Source organism: Lissotriton vulgaris, chromosome 1_1, assembly GCF_964263255.1.
Source record: "Lissotriton vulgaris chromosome 1_1, aLisVul1.2, whole genome shotgun sequence".
In the NCBI taxonomy this organism is placed as follows: domain Eukaryota; kingdom Metazoa; phylum Chordata; class Amphibia; order Caudata; family Salamandridae; genus Lissotriton; species Lissotriton vulgaris.
In genome coordinates, this window is record NC_141685.1 from 1,976,229,058 (window position 1) to 1,976,241,093 (window position 12,036).

Here is a 12,036-nt window from a genome sequence, read left to right on the forward strand (position 1 = left end):
TTCAATCCCTTAAAAATAAAGTGATCTATTGGTTAAATTCGAATAAACCCATTCCGAACCACATGAAAAGCAAAATCCTTATGGTTCGTAGGGTGCCGTGGGTAGGACCCATGGCTAAATCAATTATGGGTGACTGTATAGTCATTTCTTTCGAGGAACCCCATAGTGCTGAACAGATTTGCAAATGGAAATCATATGGAGACACACCACCCATTGAAGCTAGACCTCTATCGTTTTTTTACCCTCCACCTAGGCCTATACAATATGGGTCTAATTGGAACACTGTCAAACAGTATCACGGTTATGTACCTAACTTAGCTAGACAGGCAGATCGAAACATGTGGTCTGGTATCCCCACCTTTAACAGGTACAGTTGTCTAGATGCTGTCGATTGACTTGGGACTATGCCAGATTGTATTCCCAAGTTATATGACACTTACTGTACACTTGGTAATAAGCCTTATCACCACCAGAACAAGGAAAGGTTTCTAGCAGCTGATAAAGTATGTCACGATCTGGATGTGGGTTGTTTAGATGGGGGAACCAATACCACAGTAAGAGATGTGGTCATTGAGACAGAGAATCAAACTGCCGATATACAGTTAGGTAGTGTACATCACCAGCCGGTATTTATGCCGGCTTTTGATGACCAAACCTGTTCTAGTAATAGACTAACCCCACGTTTGCTCATTTTGTCTTGGAATATTGCTGGTGTTGGTAAAAATCTTAAGGATCCTGAATGGGCTGATTATGTTGATACTAGTGACCTTTGTTTATTGCAAGAAACATGGGCAATAGATGTTCCGCATAGAGTCGGATACAAAACCTATGGCACTGAGGCAGTTCAGTCTGATAGGGGGAGACCGTCAGGGGGGTTGATCATATGGCTTAAAATCACCTTGGTTATGAGGGTTGAAATTATAGATACAGGAACACCTGATATTCTGGCCCTAAAAATTGTACCCTCAAATGGAAATGAATGTTACATTGTCAACGTCTATAATAGACCACTTGCTCATTCTAAGGTCTCACCTACTCTGGAAACACTGGATCTCTTTTTGAAAAAGGTGGTTGGAGATACTCCGGTAATTCTGGGAGGCGACCTAAACTGTAATTTCGAACCGGTTTCTGGTATTAATGACGTTTTTGAGGACGAGGACCAGTTGTACAAAATTCCCCAGCTTGAAACCTCAAACTTTGTTAAGTGTTCCACTTTGGCCGTTCAATTGCTAAGGCTAACTGCAGATCATGGTCTTAGAGCATGTAACGGCCGCCTCCCTTCGGACTTGACAAAACAATCAACTTTTGCGAAATCTAATAGTAATCTAGATTTCATACTTGTTTCACTTAGCCTTTGGCATTATTTGATTGATTTAAAAGTGGCAAGTAGGGAGGAAAGTGATCACTACCCCTTAGAACTTTACATTGATGTGCAAATGTTTAGTGACATTACTGCTAACCTAGCTACTCTATCATCTGAGACCACCAATGACAAAATGTGTGAGGATGTACATATAAATAACAATAGACGTGCAGTAAAATGGCCCTACATTTTGTCTGATGGCAAGGCCCTAGCATCGGTGTACTCTCTCTTTGGGGAAATGTTCGGACCTATAGCTGGACAATCTTTTCTACCCGTCCACTTTGATCACTTTATTGAACTGCACAATGTTTTCTTCAGTGAACTAAAAACTTGCTTGTCAAAAATGCCAAGGAAAAAGCAACAAAATATAAGAGTGGGAAGTCACGGAAAACTATGGTACGATCACTCCTGCAGGATGGCCAAGAGAAATCTCTTGCTTGCTATTAAAAGCAAATCAAAAGAAGGAGTCAAATTTGCAAGGGAGGGATATAAGTGTGCCCAAAAAACATCAAAAAAACTATGGGAAGAGTCGATCTGGTCAGAAATGCTAGTTGCTGCAAAAACTAATGATAATGTTGGCTTTTGGAGGCTGGTGGCATACGAGGGGCATGCAGGCAGAGCTGTAAAAGACACGTTTTTGGATGAAATGACATGGGTGACCCACTTCACATCCCTTTACAAACAATATGATGATGATGACAACAAGATACCCTGGTCCCCTCCTCCTATCGAACCCCTTGACTTCACTCTGGAGGAAACAACAAGGGCGATTAATGAACTAAAAAACAGTAAAGCACCAGGCCCTGATAAAATACCGGGGGATCTATATAAACACGACATTGAAGTATGGGCTCCTTATGTAAATCGTTTGTTTAATGTTCTGTCTACAAGTTGTCGCTTTCCAGATAGTTGGCGTGCAGCGGAAGTTGTGTTAATCTTTAAAAAGGGGAATAGATTGGTACCCTCAAACTATAGACCAATTAGTCTAATGGACACCCTGCAAAAACTCTATGCCAAACACTTACTATTTCGGATTAATGATTGGCTGGAGGACTCAAAAATAATCTCCAAATTTCAAGCTGGCTTTAGGAACAAGACTAGTACCATAGATCAAATATTCAGATTCTGTTGTTTGATCTGGAAGTACGTGCATATCAGGAAAGGTCATTTGTATATAGCTTTCGTAGATCTGAGAGCCGCATTTGACCTTGTTCCTCGCAACTTGCTCTGGAGGACCTTAAGTGAAGTAGGCTTGCCAGGGTGTCTTTTGGCTCAAATAGTTGAGTTGCATGCTGGAAATTATGCAAACATCAGGTGGGGTCCAAATGGCGAACTGACGCGTAACATCCCCATTGAACGTGGGGTTCGCCAAGGGTGTGTCTTGGCCCCTACCTTGTTTTCCTTGTTTGTGAATGATGCTCCCAATTATTTGAATGGTTGTACTAATGATTCCCCGCAGCTTAATGGAGAGAGGGTGCCTGCGTTGCTCTTTGCGGATGACACCATTCTCATATCCCAGACTAAGAAAGGACTCCAGGCACTCTTAAACTCCTTTAGCTGTTATTGCGTGACCAAGGGCCTGGAAATAAATGCTGATAAAACGAAATGTATGGCACTAAACCCCAGCAAACCGGACAGAGGGTTTTTGACTTTGAATGGCCAGAAATTAGGAACTGTGGAAAACTTTTCCTATCTGGGCGTTGCACTTGATTCAAAACTAAGTTGGAAGGCCCAAATTGAGAAAAGTAAGGTATCATATGCCCACAACGTTAAACCAATTATATGTAGGCTAAACGCTAGCACAAGCAAGAGTGTAACCCCTGTCTTAGAGCTTTTTAAATTTAAAATTCAATCTGCTGTGTTGTATGGAGCAGAGATATGGGGACCTTGGGCCAGAGATAGCTTTCAGGGTTTGGACAATAAATTCATGAGAGCTATTGTAAGGGTCCCGAATAGTACACCTTTAATACCCCTCCAGCTCGATTTGAATTTTAAAAGAACAGATTACTTTGCCATTATAAGACCATTAATGTTTTGGGTTAGGTTGTGGTCTACCCCAGAACTGCTCGAATACAGAAATGGCCTTCAAGAATTGTTGATCCTTGATTCTTTTAACTCTATACATATTAAAAAATGGTTCACGCTTCTGGGCCTGTACTCAATGTGGGGGAATCCTGACAATTTACCGGCTTTTTCTAAATCTATAGTAAAACGAGCCTTTTGGTTTTACATGAGTGACAGGCTCATGCATGAAAGTAGAGTTGGGTCTCTAATTCAAGATTTTCTATCCTTTAAAGACGAACCCCGCTTCGAATCCTTTTTGGATGAAATAGAGCCACCTATTGCAAAGTCCCTTTATTTGAAGTTTAGATATGGGATCCTTATGCTGAGCTATAATACTGTTGTTTTTGCAGTCCCGCTATAAGTGTACTGGGGATGCCCAGACGTGGGTCCCAGGCACTCCACACCACTGGAGTCAAGCTAGCCGGGCTGATGAGAGGTGTTACCTCGAAACCGGTCCGGTCCTCGGATGCTTGATTCCGTTCTGGGAAGGACATGGCTTTTGTAGTTCGGACTGGACTGTTCCCATGGGGCACAGGGTCAGAGCTGATTTGCATATCGCCATTGTCTAACCCAGGGTGGTGTGGAGTGCAAAAAAACGATGGATTAGGACCCAGATCTTTTGACTGGGTTGAATGTGTGACATTGATCCTCATTCGGTCCATCACCTGTTGTTTTTGCAGTCCCGCTATAAGTGTACTGGGGATGCCCAGACGTGGGTCCCAGGCACTCAACACCACTGGAGTCAAGCTAGCCGGGCTGATGAGAGGTGTTACCTCGAAACCGGTCCGGTCCTCGGATGCTTGATTCCGTTCTGGGAAGGACATGGCTTTTGTAGTTCGGACTGGACTGTTCCCATGGGGCACAGGGTCAGAGCTGATTTGCATATCGCCATTGTCTAACCCAGGGTGGTGTGGAGTGCAAATAAACGATGGATTAGGACCCAGATCTTTTGACTGGGTTGAATGTGTGACATTGATCCTCATTCGGTCCATCACCTGTTGTTTTTGCAGTCCCGCTATAAGTGTACTGGGGATGCCCAGACGTGGGTCCCAGGCACTCCACACCACTGGAGTCAAGCTAGCCGGGCTGATGAGAGGTGTTACCTCGAAACCGGTCCGGTCCTCGGATGCTTGATTCCGTTCTGGGAAGGACATGGCTTTTGTAGTTCGGACTGGACTGTTCCCATGGGGCACAGGGTCAGAGCTGATTTGCATATCGCCATTGTCTAACCCAGGGTGGTGTGGAGTGCAAAAAAACGATGGATTAGGACCCAGATCTTTTGACTGGGTTGAATGTGTGACATTGATCCTCATTCGGTCCATCACCTGTTGTTTTTGCAGTCCCGCTATAAGTGTACTGGGGATGCCCAGACGTGGGTCCCAGGCACTCCACACCACTGGAGTCAAGCTAGCCGGGCTGATGAGAGGTGTTACCTCGAAACCGGTCCGGTCCTCGGATGCTTGATTCCGTTCTGGGAAGGACATGGCTTTTGTAGTTCGGACTGGACTGTTCCCATGGGGCACAGGGTCAGAGCTGATTTGCATATCGCCATTGTCTAACCCAGGGTGGTGTGGAGTGCAAAAAAACGATGGATTAGGACCCAGATCTTTTGACTGGGTTGAATGTGTGACATTGATCCTCATTCGGTCCATCACCTGTTGTTTTTGCAGTCCCGCTATAAGTGTACTGGGGATGCCCAGACGTGGGTCCCAGGCACTCCACACCACTGGAGTCAAGCTAGCCGGGCTGATGAGAGGTGTTACCTCGAAACCGGTCCGGTCCTCGGATGCTTGATTCCGTTCTGGGAAGGACATGGCTTTTGTAGTTCGGACTGGACTGTTCCCATGGGGCACAGGGTCAGAGCTGATTTGCATATCGCCATTGTCTAACCCAGGGTGGTGTGGAGTGCAAAAAAACGATGGATTAGGACCCAGATCTTTTGACTGGGTTGAATGTGTGACATTGATCCTCATTCGGTCCATCACCTGTTGTTTTTGCAGTCCCGCTATAAGTGTACTGGGGATGCCCAGACGTGGGTCCCAGGCACTCCACACCACTGGAGTCAAGCTAGCCGGGCTGATGAGAGGTGTTACCTCGAAACCGGTCCGGTCCTCGGATGCTTGATTCCGTTCTGGGAAGGACATGGCTTTTGTAGTTCGGACTGGACTGTTCCCATGGGGCACAGGGTCAGAGCTGATTTGCATATCGCCATTGTCTAACCCAGGGTGGTGTGGAGTGCAAAAAAACGATGGATTAGGACCCAGATCTTTTGACTGGGTTGAATGTGTGACATTGATCCTCATTCGGTCCATCACCTGTTGTTTTTGCAGTCCCGCTATAAGTGTACTGGGGATGCCCAGACGTGGGTCCCAGGCACTCCACACCACTGGAGTCAAGCTAGCCGGGCTGATGAGAGGTGTTACCTCGAAACCGGTCCGGTCCTCGGATGATTGATTCCGTTCTGGGAAGGACATGGCTTTTGTAGTTCGGACTGGACTGTTCCCATGGGGCACAGGGTCAGAGCTGATTTGCATATCGCCATTGTCTAACCCAGGGTGGTGTGGAGTGCAAAAAAACGATGGATTAGGACCCAGATCTTTTGACTGGGTTGAATGTGTGACATTGATCCTCATTCGGTCCATCACCTGTTGTTTTTGCAGTCGAACTATAATACAGAACGCTGGTCACAGAAAAGACTGGGAGGCCTTAATGACAAAAGCGGGTGTTGTTCTATGTGCTCAAACCCTTGTAAGGAGAATGAGGTTCACATGTTGTTTATATGTAGTGCCTACTTGAAGGCTCGAAAGAAATGGTTAAAACCCATGTGCACTCTCCTAGGAACCAGATCTTGTTCTACAGCATATAGGATTATAAAAATCAATACAACTCAGTTTATTGTATTTAGCATAAGCAGGTTCCTTTACTCTGTGTATGTTACTCGCAGGAAACTTGGTCAGATACTCTGAGTAGAACCTCTGTATGTGCTTACAAAAATCTGTTGCTAAAATGAAATGTGTTTTAAATTGAGGGGGTGAAAATTAATTCTTGTACTACATTTTTAAACTTATTGTTTTAAAGTGTTGTTGTATGTATGCTATAATGACTCTCTGTTCTTTGTTTTTTTATATATGTGTCTTTTATGGCCAAACTGGCCGAAATAAATAAAATAAATAAAATAAATAAATAAATAAATAAATATTATGTTTTGGGTAGGAGATTTTAATTGCATGATCTGCCCACATGACTCGCATGGTTTGTGCGGCCTATCAGATTATGGGGAACCTTCATAAACGAGATTTGTATACCGAGCATATCATTTCAACCGACCTTTCATGGGAGGGGGTACAATACGACAATTGATTATACTTTAATCTCTCCATCCCATGCCGGGTTAGTGGCTAGCTGGGAAGTGGGCCAGGCCCCCCATTCTGATCATTACCCTATAGTGTTCAGTATCAAAGTTAAAAAATCAACACGCAGGGCCGAGGTCAACACTCAATATACCTCAGAGATATGACTAGCCTCAAAAAATGGCTACACAATCAAATGGGACAAAGTAGATCCCCCGGGATTTTGGAAAAACTAGTTGCTTCCAACCTCGAAGACCTTATGATCTGTCTAACCCAAGAAGAGCCACCAGGCAGTGTAATGAATTCCTTTTCTAAAATACTAGCCACAGTCAAAACTTTATTGAAAAGAAAACATCGGACTGGGGTTTTAAAACCCCATAGGTGGTTTGACAGTAAGTGCACTAAAGCACTAACACTTCTCAAAAAGGCATTGCAGACAACCCCAAAAAAATCCAGATTTAATCCACACAGCCAGAAAAACTTATAAACACCATAAATATGAGAAACGCCACCCTAAAAAACAAGGTATGGGCAGCCCTGAAAGAAGCCTCGAATAAAAGAGACAACAGGGCCTTTTGGAAGGTGGTTAATGACCCCTTCCTACAAACTAAAGAGGCCGACCCCTTTGAGGAAATAGAAATTTTTAGGTAGTCAGTGTGACCCCCCCTCGCACCCTAACCATGCACCCGTGCTCCATGTATGTCATGTAATTTCCTTTCCGTGCCTGCAACGAAGACGCATTTGCATTTCCGTCTAACGTTAACATGTCAGCTATTCAGTCCTCCATGATAGCAACGTTAATTTGGCTTTTAGGCCTATGTTTCCAATGCATTTACATGGTGCATATTAAAATAACGCGAAGCACACGTTTTTCTGGCTCAGTCGAGCCAGGCCCTTAATTGAGGCTCCGAGTCTCTTCTGTCTCTGAAAGCTGCAGTTTAGGTATGCATCCCTGACCTCTACCCTACTTCCTGCTCAGGCGAGCGGTGCCCGGCTCGGCCTGGCCTGCCTGCCAAAACGGTATTTTGCCTACAAGTTATCTGTTCAGCCTCCGAAAAACACATTCCAGTTCAGTGAAATAGGTAAACATATTCCAGCCTGCAGAGCAAAGGGCCCAGCTTTCCTGTCTCCTTGCACGTAATTTACTGCACCCGTTACCATGGTAGACCCATGGCCCCCGCGCATTGCATGAAGAACTATAGGCACGCACTAGCATCTAGTATTGAGCGGCCCCTGCCCGAGAGACCTTTTACTTCAGACAACACATCCTCCAAACATAAGATACCAGATATGCTATAGGTGCAGGTCGTTCTGACACCCCAGACACCAGACTCCTCTACTAGTGCTAAAGTTAAGCCCCCCAGCTCTCCCCAGTTACACGTCATGCTCAGTTGCGCACGCATCCAGGACAAAGGTTTCTGCTGACCCTGCAGAATTTCTCTATGCATCCACCCACCTATGACAATTCTGTGTCGTTTCCAGCACACACCTCCGTGTACGCCCCTGTACACGCCTTCTTTTACGCACATGTGTTCTTATCTTCTCTCTTTTTTCACTTGTTACGCCTACTGTATTCATTTCCATTATACAGTTTTACTATATATAATGTGTGATGTTAATAAAATATTGAATATCCCTTCCTGAACCTTAGTGGTGATGGAACCCGATGTCCATTGTCTCGAGCCACTTAAATAAAGCCCGTATGACTCAGATACCACGGACTCTGCCTCTCATTTTATTGAGCTATTCTTATTGTCACTTAATGTATAGAAAAATAGTCCCGGTAATATTATTTACCACATAATCTGGCGCCCGAACAGGTACCCCTCCCCTTCCCCACTCGCCGGCGATGTAACGCAGGCCCCTGACCCCTTCTACAGACGTGACGGACTCCTGTGCACACCTGCGGGTTTTCCTGCTATCTCCCTCAGGCCCACGGAGGAGACGGAGACTGCGGTCCGGCATCCAGACGAGGCAGTGAGGAATGCGGAGAGTCCTGACCAGAGCCCAAGCCGAGAGAGCAAGGTCCGAGGTATCTGTAAGCCCACCTGTTTCGAAGCGCATGCGTAGTAGCAGCCAGACGCCGCAGCAGTCCAGTCCAGTCCAGTGTCCAGTTTCCGAGGCCTTCAGTTCTGCTTCCCGGTGAGTACCGTTGCTGGGGCGCATCTAGACGGGTTCATTAATTTGTGCCCGGTCAGGACGGGTCTGGGTACACAGATCCGGTCAAGACGTGTTCACTTAGGTGGATATGGTATGACGTGTCTCTTTATGGGACCGGTATGTCTGTACTGTCTTAGCAGTGCATCTAGTAATCCAGTATTCTAGTAATCCAGTATTCTAGTATTGTTTCTCGAGATTTTCAGAATTTGTGTTTTTCTATGTACCAGGTAGTATCAGTCTGAAATGTTTTAATGTGTTTAATGTCGTGGTATGAATGATTGTTTGCTATTCATTACTGTGTTTATTGTGTAAACGCTCAAGTAAAATTCAAATATGCCGCTGTTTTCGAAATTACGTCAGATAGGAACCAGGAAAGGGATGCTCGAAGAAGCAGTTCCCATCCCGCCTAGGGACACTCCCGGACATTTTATGTACCATAAGCATGGCTTAGATGCCATACTGTACTTAGACTTATGGGTTGAATACACCAAAGATCTGGAAGAGAAATATAGATGGCCTGTCTCAGGGACATGGGATGCTGATTGCATCATGAGAGTAGAAGAAGCATTATGGAAAAAGAAAGCCAGACAATCCCAGAAAGATACCATAGAATTATGGCGTAAGGAAGCGCATAGAAGAACAGAGAAAGAACTTAGAAAAGCAGAGAAAAATAGAGAATCATCAGAAAAAGCCCAAGAAAAAGAATTACTAGAAGAAGGTGAACGAGTTGGAGCAGAACAATTAGACCGACAAAGAAATGCCCTTATGAAAGGCATGTACCCCCTTCTCGCCGAGGGCCTGCCTAAGGCCACCTCGGAAGTACCCAGTAATTTACCGCCACCACTGGTTCCAACTAAACTCTGTCATAAACAGACCGCAGCGGACATTTTCCTTTCCTCTTACTTAGATGACACTGTCCCAGAATATGCAAATACAAATCCTCCTCGAAATATTAATCCTCCCAACCCTGTTCAAGACACAATTCCCCCCACTGTCCCTCCTGCCACTGGTCCTGGTAATCCCTTTAGTGGGCCAGCAACACAGGGCCAACCTACATTGCCTCCACCTACTTCTACTACACCTACTTTACCAGCTACACTACCACCAGTGACAGCACAACCAGTAATACTTGACGATCACACTTCAGGCGGAGCAGTAGGAGGTATTCCTATCACCCCGCCTCAAGTAAAGCGAACCACATTAAGAGAAGCAGCATTACAACGTACACCGAAAGTAACTACATACTCCGCCCTTAAACAGTACCTCACTGATTGCAGATATGATCTAGTACCAGGCGAAGACCATATGATCCTATATTCAATACGTCTACGACGTGTTACAAACTATTTGACTATTTTGCCAGATATGCGAGAACATTTAGACAACATATATCGTTTTATTAGAACGGGGGAGAGACCAGAAAGTATTCACGAGGCCATGGCACACCGGAAGGTGGAGACTCAAAATATGATCTTACAGTTTCTGATAAATTGTTTGATAAAGAAGAGATGGATGTCCTGACAAAATGGAGTGATAACATAGCTGATGGTAAACATAGTAGACAGGCTTGTATAGAAGCCATGTACAGAAAGATTCGTAAAGTAATTACAGACATACACGAGAGAGAAAGAGCAGCGAGAGAAGCCGATAAAGCGGAAGATGAAGTCTCAGAAGACGATGATATCGATATTGAAAACCCAAATAGAATAGCGTACGTAGGTAAGGCAAGACCCTTCGAAAGACCCTTTGACAAACCCATACATCTATAATGTAAGAAACGTTTTCTTTCTCCCATACCAGAACAATGTTCTTTTGAGCATCTATTCCAAGCCACTGATAAAATACTGAAACAACGAATAGGTTACAGCGAACTTAGTTCCATGCATGAACAGGAACTAGCCCAGTCAGCAGTACAATGGGCTGGCAATACTAGCGTATATAAAGATGATTCAGTAGCGCAAACATTGTTGAACCTTTCTCCAGACGAACAGCGATTAGCTGGTATGTACATGATTCAACATCTCATTACATTGTATGAAAGTCAACATTCTGATCCAGGTCCCTTATATAATATATTGGAAGAGTTACTCCTAGGTAGATGGAGAGGCCAAGGTACCGATTTAATTGATATAATTCTAGAACAGCGACACAAATTCAGGACTTTCCTGACTCCACATTTTGTTCCCGTTCCACCCCCAGCACGGAAACCATTTTACATAGACAGACAGAAACCCTTACGAGAAGTTCATCCAGTCCGGAGGACGGATGGTGAGCTAGAACGAGTATTCGTATACACACCCTTAACGAAAATGGAATTATTGGAAATGAAAAAATTAGTACCCTGTCACGATAAAGATCCAGCAGGGTTTCACCGTGAATTAAAGGACATGCTCCGCATGGGAGAGTATACGTATCCCGATATCATTAAAATTTTGAAAGTTCTGTTGCCTGCAGGGCTTTACGAAAAACTTAAAGAAAAAGAATGGGAGGTGGGAGAGAAAAAGATTGATTGGGCAGAATTAGAGCACGAAGAAAATACACGAGTCCCTGGTACTGGTCTTGGGGAAAAAGCTAAAGGTTTACCAGAATTATTAGTACAGGTCTTGCCGAGGTTATTGACAACTAAAAAGGAGGACTGGGATGCAATCTCAGCCTGCAAACAGAAACAAGATGAAGACACTAGTGATTTTTATTCCAGATTCGAGAAATGTTTTATTATTAATAGCGGCCTGAAAACAAGTAGTGAATCGTACCCACATCTTTTTGTGACCAAATTAGTAGAGAATTCCTTACCACAGGTTAAAAATAGAGTCCTAAAGGTAGAAAGTACCTGGCAAGCTAATACCCCTTCCCAAATGTTGCAAATGTTACAGTACCATCAAAACCGAATTAGAGAAGAACACGAACACGAACAGAGACGCATGAAAGACACGAAAATGAAAGTATTAGTTGCTCAGTCTGTCCCAGCTGATGGTCAGAAGAGGGGTACGACACCGACCAGTCATTCTGCAGCTCCTGTTAAAGGGAACTGCAACTACTGTAAACAGCCAGGTCACTATATAAATGAATGTGCCGTTCTGAGACATAATATAGCTACTG